Source organism: Cheilinus undulatus, linkage group 12, assembly GCF_018320785.1.
Source record: "Cheilinus undulatus linkage group 12, ASM1832078v1, whole genome shotgun sequence".
NCBI lineage: Eukaryota > Metazoa > Chordata > Actinopteri > Labriformes > Labridae > Cheilinus > Cheilinus undulatus.
Window position 1 is genome coordinate 22,031,411 of NC_054876.1, and position 6,635 is coordinate 22,038,045.

Consider the following 6,635-nt stretch of genomic DNA (forward strand, 5'->3'; position numbering starts at 1 on the left):
TGAATAGACAAACTTAATTGTACAAAACAATGATGGCTAACTATTTTTTTTATTCAACCTGCCTTATGATTCACCTTTGTTCCCATTATCTAGATTTATCATTTTAAAACATGCAGATAGGAACATATATGGTTTTCTTGACGCATTTTGGATTCTTGGTGATTAAATATTCAGACCTATTTCCTTATTCAGGAAACTGGTGTTCTAAGCACAAAGGAAGGATTGGGGTTAAGCTCCTGCTTAGACGAGAGGTCTGCAGAATCATAAGAAGCAGACAGAGAAAAATGGTTGGTTACTAAAAACACTGTTCATGGATTAAATATTTGCAGTGATTCAATTTTTGATGTTTAACACTTTAGTTCCTCCTGGTTCAGGAGCAAACACACACCAAACAGACAGATATTACAGTGTTACACTGTAAAAGTAATTGTTTGGAACATCAACATATCAAATACAGTCATGTGCATAGTACTAAATAGTAAAAGTTCTTCACAGTACTTTACATCCTAACTAAATATATCACTGAGAAATAATTTTCGAAAGAAAGAGTGAAGTCAAAATTTCTCTGGGTTGTTGTTCTCAGCTCTGTGATCCCAGTCAAAGGACAGTACTTCTGTCAGCTTGTTAATGTTTCACGCTGACAATTAAAGCTGATTTATACATTTCTATGAACCCTTCCCTGTTCCACTTTTTGGTGGGGTTGTTTGTTTTGGTCTAAGAGACTGCTCCTGAAGTGTATTTGATATCACCTCTGAAAGTAGTTATTGTCTCTGAAAACATTATTGTCAGAAATGTAAGTTTACTAAATTTGAGATGATTCATTCAAAACCATAAAGCTTTCCTGATCATTCTAACTTAAAATCTTACTGCTAACTTATATTCCACTTGTATTTGGACAATGCAGCATTTTATTTTTATTTTTGGCCAAATCAGGAACAAACAGCTTTATTTAAATAAGATGTATCCTTTTGATATACTTCATCTTAACTGAACCCTTTTGTAAATTTGAAAATGTCCTCACGGTGTAATGGTAGCCAGGAATACTGATTAGCCAGTGACTGGCTCTTCCACACACAGGTGTCTTTATTCTACAACCACTTAAGACACATTCACTGAGCTCAGGTGATCCACATTTCAATAATTATGTGACTACTAGCACTAATTGGCTAGATCTCTGTTGGCTTGACCTCTATCGAACATTTAAAGGAGTGAATATTTTTGCAATCACTTATTTTAGATGACATATTTGGTTTATTTGACATTACTTTGTAGAAATCTATTTTCACTTTTCCATTAAAGATGTTTTTGTCAAAAAAGTAAAATTATATTGACCATAATTCATTTATAAAATCAATAAAAGGGGCTGACAATTTGTTATAAGCACTGTATTTGTGACATGTGGTGGATGTTGGACCCAGAATACAATCCAGACTGGCGAAGTTTAAACAGATTTATTTGACAAAGTGATAGTGCAGGAGGGGGAAATGCAAGGGTCCGTGGTCGTGAGGGCTCCAGGAGAGAGAGTGTGCTGGGTTTGGGCTGACGTGAAGCAGGGAGTGAGGCATTAAAATAGATGGAGAACAAAGCAGGGTTAGTCTCAAAAAACACAAAGAAATCACTGGAGAATTACTTAATACTCGTGAGTGTGTAGAGCAGAGAGGAGCCTTTGTACCAACAGGGTGAAGCAGACAATACTCAGCCGCTGAGGCAGGGGAGAGCAGGTGTCTTAAAGGGAGCTTGATTGTAGAGCAGAGTCAGGTGTGTTCAATCAGCCTCAGCGCCAGGAAGGGGGAGGTGAGCCTCAGAAGGAGCACAGTGAAGTTAGCGAGTATGAATCATCAACACAGGAACAGGGTATAACCAAAATTAAACCAGAGAAGACGAAAACCATCACAGTATTTTTCTTTAAAAAGTCACAACATATTAAGCTAAATGTTGTTTTTACAACATCCTGGCAGCAATTGGCCATCAAATTCACAGGAGCAGACTATTTTCAATCTGAATATGCTTTGACAACCTTTATGTTTTGATGTAGAAATGCCATAAACTTAAAAAAAAGGTCTAAACATTAGCAATAATAGGTACAAAAGTACCACTTTTATGGTCTGTTTTACCTATGATGTCATGTCATGCAAAAGTTGAATATTGACAACTTTACTGCCCTGTAAAATGTTGGCCTCGCTTCAATGAAGGACAGGAGTCTGAGGCTGTGTCATTACGTGCAGTGATTTGAGCTGCAACCTCTCAAGGACATAAACTAAATAAAGGTCACATCAGGAGGGAGAATGAGCCGCTAAGGTGAGCCAGGTTGGACGTCTGCCTTGTCTGCTGGCCAGAGGAAACCAGGGCCGCAACAATCACACAGATGAGCCCGCTCCCAAAGTGATTGATGAAATGTTAATGTGGAAAGTGGCGATCCAGAGAATGCTTATCATGAGCTAAAAGGGGCTTCAGGGTCATCGTTTAAGAAGAAAAGGATGGAGGGGAGGCTTATCAGGAGTCAGACAGCGAGATATTTGTTAAGTTTTGTTTCTTTGTTAGGAAGCAGCTTAGGCCTTTGCTTCCAGTGCAAAGAACAAAATAATTGCCTGTTTGATTGTGAATCTGTGAGCAGAGATTTTCAGTTATAAAGTAGCACTCTCAAAATGCAAGTGATTACATGGTTTGTTGTTGTGGAGGAGGCTCAACTGGGGAAAAAAACACAATAGTACATTTTTATCATTTTCAGTAGAGAAATTGAGGGAGGCATCTTTGCAGCACACAAAGTCTCTGTGTGTTTTGCAAGAAAACTAGTTATAACTAGTTTCTGAAACTGTTTTGAATGCATTCTATTCTGTTAAGTAAATGTTTAAGGACATTACCTATTTTTTAATCTAAACATATTACCCACTGCCCTTCATTTGTCACTGTCGGTCATTTTACCTGGTGTTTCTTCATGTTTACAAAGAAAACTAACAGCTTTAACTCAAGATACAGAGGTTATTAACGTGATTCTTATGCGTCTCTGAGCACCAGAGAAAAACCCTGAAAGAGAAAACACATTCAGTCTTTGATCGCTGCTCTTGTTTGATGTGCAGCCTCTGCATTCTGAATGGAGGGATTAATGGACCAGGAAATGTATGGTTGCTGGCTTTGTACCAATCTTTCACTCAAACACACACACATATAGACACACACTTATTCTTAGATTAACACATTGTCACTTATACCTCTCCCTTAAAGCATGTAACACCTGTGACCTTTGTCAGCCTCTATTTACAGCCCCTCTGACAAATATCTGGCACAGGATCCACACTGAGTTATGGTGGTAATACAAAGTCACAGAGAGGGATGTGTCAGTTTAAACATCCTGCCTCAAGAAATTATATAATGTGCAAAATAAAAAAGCAGTTTGTCTCATTTGTTTTGCTTTAAACTTTAATTATGTGACTGCAGGATATAATGTGTCCTATGGGGCATTTTCTCTGAGAGTAGACATTTGAGGTTGAGTATTAAAAAGAATAAATCGAAGCACCTGGTGATAAATGATCAATGACCCAAAAGGGGCCAGTTAATAACAGATTACAGTGTCAGAACTTTGTAATTTAAACAACAATGCAACAGACCCATGTGCAGGACGAGAATGACTTATTTCACCGAGGGACAAATTAAAAAATACTGATGATAGATGCACACAAGGGACACAATAGGGTAATCTTACTACTAAATTGGCAGCTTGTCTGTCCGTCTGTGTTGATTTGCACGCCACACCGTTGCTCCAATTGTCCTCGTTACCTCTCAGGAGACTTCGTGGGTGTCCTGGTTTGAAACTGGTGCCATTAAATAATCACAAATATGTGCAGATTTACTATAAAATTACAAAATGTTGCGTCAACTCATCATTTGGGGACTTCTGCTGTGTTTCATTTATCTTGTAAGTCAGATGTTGGAACTGGTAATGACGTCACACCTGTGTTGAATGTACAAGGAGGTATAAGGCCAATATGAGCTATAGCTCTTTGCCTAACAAAGTAGGATAGCATTATCAATATGGTCACTGCCACTGAGGCTTCAAATGGCCTCTTCGTATAGTCAGTATGTACAGTATGTCCATGTTCACTGGCTTATACTTGAGCTATCTCAGCAAAGAAAATGAAATTATCAAAAATATGAAGTATCAATATCAGTAAGAACTGAGTATGTTTGGCCCAGAGAGATGAAATGTAGGGAGAAATGGGCTAGTAGCACTACTGAAACTAGCAAGATACACTTGAAAATAGTATAATCTTTATCTGGAATGCTTGTTTTGGTGAACCAGTTGTAATGATCAACTATCTGGTAGTTACATTTCAACAGAGGGATTCAGCAGAGGGATGCTTGCAATCTATGGGTGTACTCACACTACTATGCTGACTTCCAGAGGGCGTTCAACCTAGTGAGCCGGGATGCCCTCTGGAGGATTCTGGAGCCCTGTGGGATCCCAACTTCGTTCATCCAGCTGATGTCTGCCCTTTATTCTGGTACAGAGAGTGCTGTGAAGTGTAGTGGCTCCACCTCTGACTTCTTCCCAGTTGTTTCATGGGTGATGCAGGGTTGTGTCTTGTCCTTGCACTATTAAGTACCTGTATGGACTGGATAATGGGGCAGGTAACATGGGCAGCGAACTGTGGAGCAACATTTGGCGGTGTCTAGATCACTGATCTGGACTTTGCTGATGATGCTGTGATCCTTGTGGAGGCTACAGATACCTATGTTGGGGCTCTTAACTTGCTGAGTGAGGAGGCTGAAGCGTTGGGAATGCGTGTCTTCTAAGCCAAAAATAAGATCCCGGCATTTGGGGACACCTTGGATGCTACCACCAAATCTGTGTCTGTGAATAATGAGAGCGTGGAAGTTGGGAGGATACATGGAGAGATGGGGCATGGACCTGGCGCAGGCCTGGAGGATGGCCATCAGGAGGCCAGAGCAGTACAGGACCAAGGTTGATACAAGGCAGTGCCGAACCAGCATATGCTTGCATACCTGACCTGACTTGGTTGTTACGTGCCTCCACGTTGAAACAATAAGTGAGAGTGCAGTGGTGGGTCAAGCAGAAGGGCTGGGATAGTTTTTGACCTTGCACCTCTAAAATGTACTCAGTTTATTCTCCAGTCAGAGAGGGCATTTGCTCAAAGTCTGAAGAAAGTCCCTTAAAGCATTCATGAGATATTGCATTTCCTAATAAAGGATGAAGATGAGACTCTAGGACCTCTGACCCTAAAAAATCAACCAGTTCATCCTTAGGTCAAAGTGGAAATTGTTTCAAGCTTGAACAAAGCAAAGCAAAAGGTTGACTTCTATTTAATGCTAGCAGTACATGTGTAATCACCGGCATCCATAACACAGTAACTTTATACAGGATGCTAGTTTTGGCAGAACAATCACATATGTAGTAATGAAATATGAACAGCCCTCTCATGAGAGTGGCTCTCTCTTAATGAGCACTGAATAAAGCAATTTAGCCAAGACAGGAAAAAACATCAGAAAATATCACATGAAAATACTTTCTGTTAATCTAAATCATAAGAGGAGTTGAGTCATTTTTTTACTGACTTCAAGGTCCAGTCTGAATTATTTTTACAGCCAACGGAGCCCTGTAATAAATGCAGTGATAAACATCTTTAAAACTACATTTTTTGTTGTTTTTTTAAACAGTTGAATGATTTGGATTTATATATATATAATCTTTTAGTTTTTAACTGAAGATAGCTAAAACACCAGGAAAATAAACTGGGACAATGATCATCTGCAGAATTATTATCTGATGTCATATTTATTCTCATCTTTGAATTACTGAAATGAAAATTTCATGTCATATGATCAAAGCTTGATGAGTAACAAACAAATAACCTTCTTTTTAAAAAAAAAAAGAGACAAAGCAGACTACCTGTAATAATAATGGACATCTTGCAGACTACAGGGAATTAATGTGTAAGAATTTTCCTTTTACTCTGAGGGGGGCTGATTTGATGAGAGTAAGCCTATTGATTATTAAGTGAAGACAAGCTCCTGTAAAAGAGGTTCCACACGTTATCAAAAGCAGGCTGTGGATAAACTGGCAGTACTAGGTTTCATTAAGTCTGTCCTCTTGCCTTCTTTAACATTTAAGTTTCAATATTTAAGTGCCTGAGTATTAAGCCTAACTAACATGAAGCCCAGGAAATAAATGAAAAAATGCGTAGGCTATGCACGTTACAGTCACTGGAATGTCCATGAAATAATGAACCGTCTCATACTGGATAACTTTAATTCAAAATCAAACAACTGGTAATAAATAGACACAAATGTTGCCTAATAGTAAGACAATCCCTTTTGTTGCTTGGTTTGTTTACCGGTTGCGGGCTACATGTGAAACGCAATGACATCATTGCCACACCATAAAATTCACATCATGCTTTCTGAGAACGATGATGTATTCTTTCTGATTTGATGGCAACCTCTTTATGAAACTACGATCCAATCACACTGCAGAGGAAAAAGAGCTCCAGACCAATGACAGGCCTGCCGTCATCGGTCTCCGGTTGCTATTTGTGTCGAGCGGCGCTGCTACGTCAAGCTAGAAACTTTGACAGAGCGTGACCGGAAATAGGTTGATAGGGATAGGGTAACCAAAAACA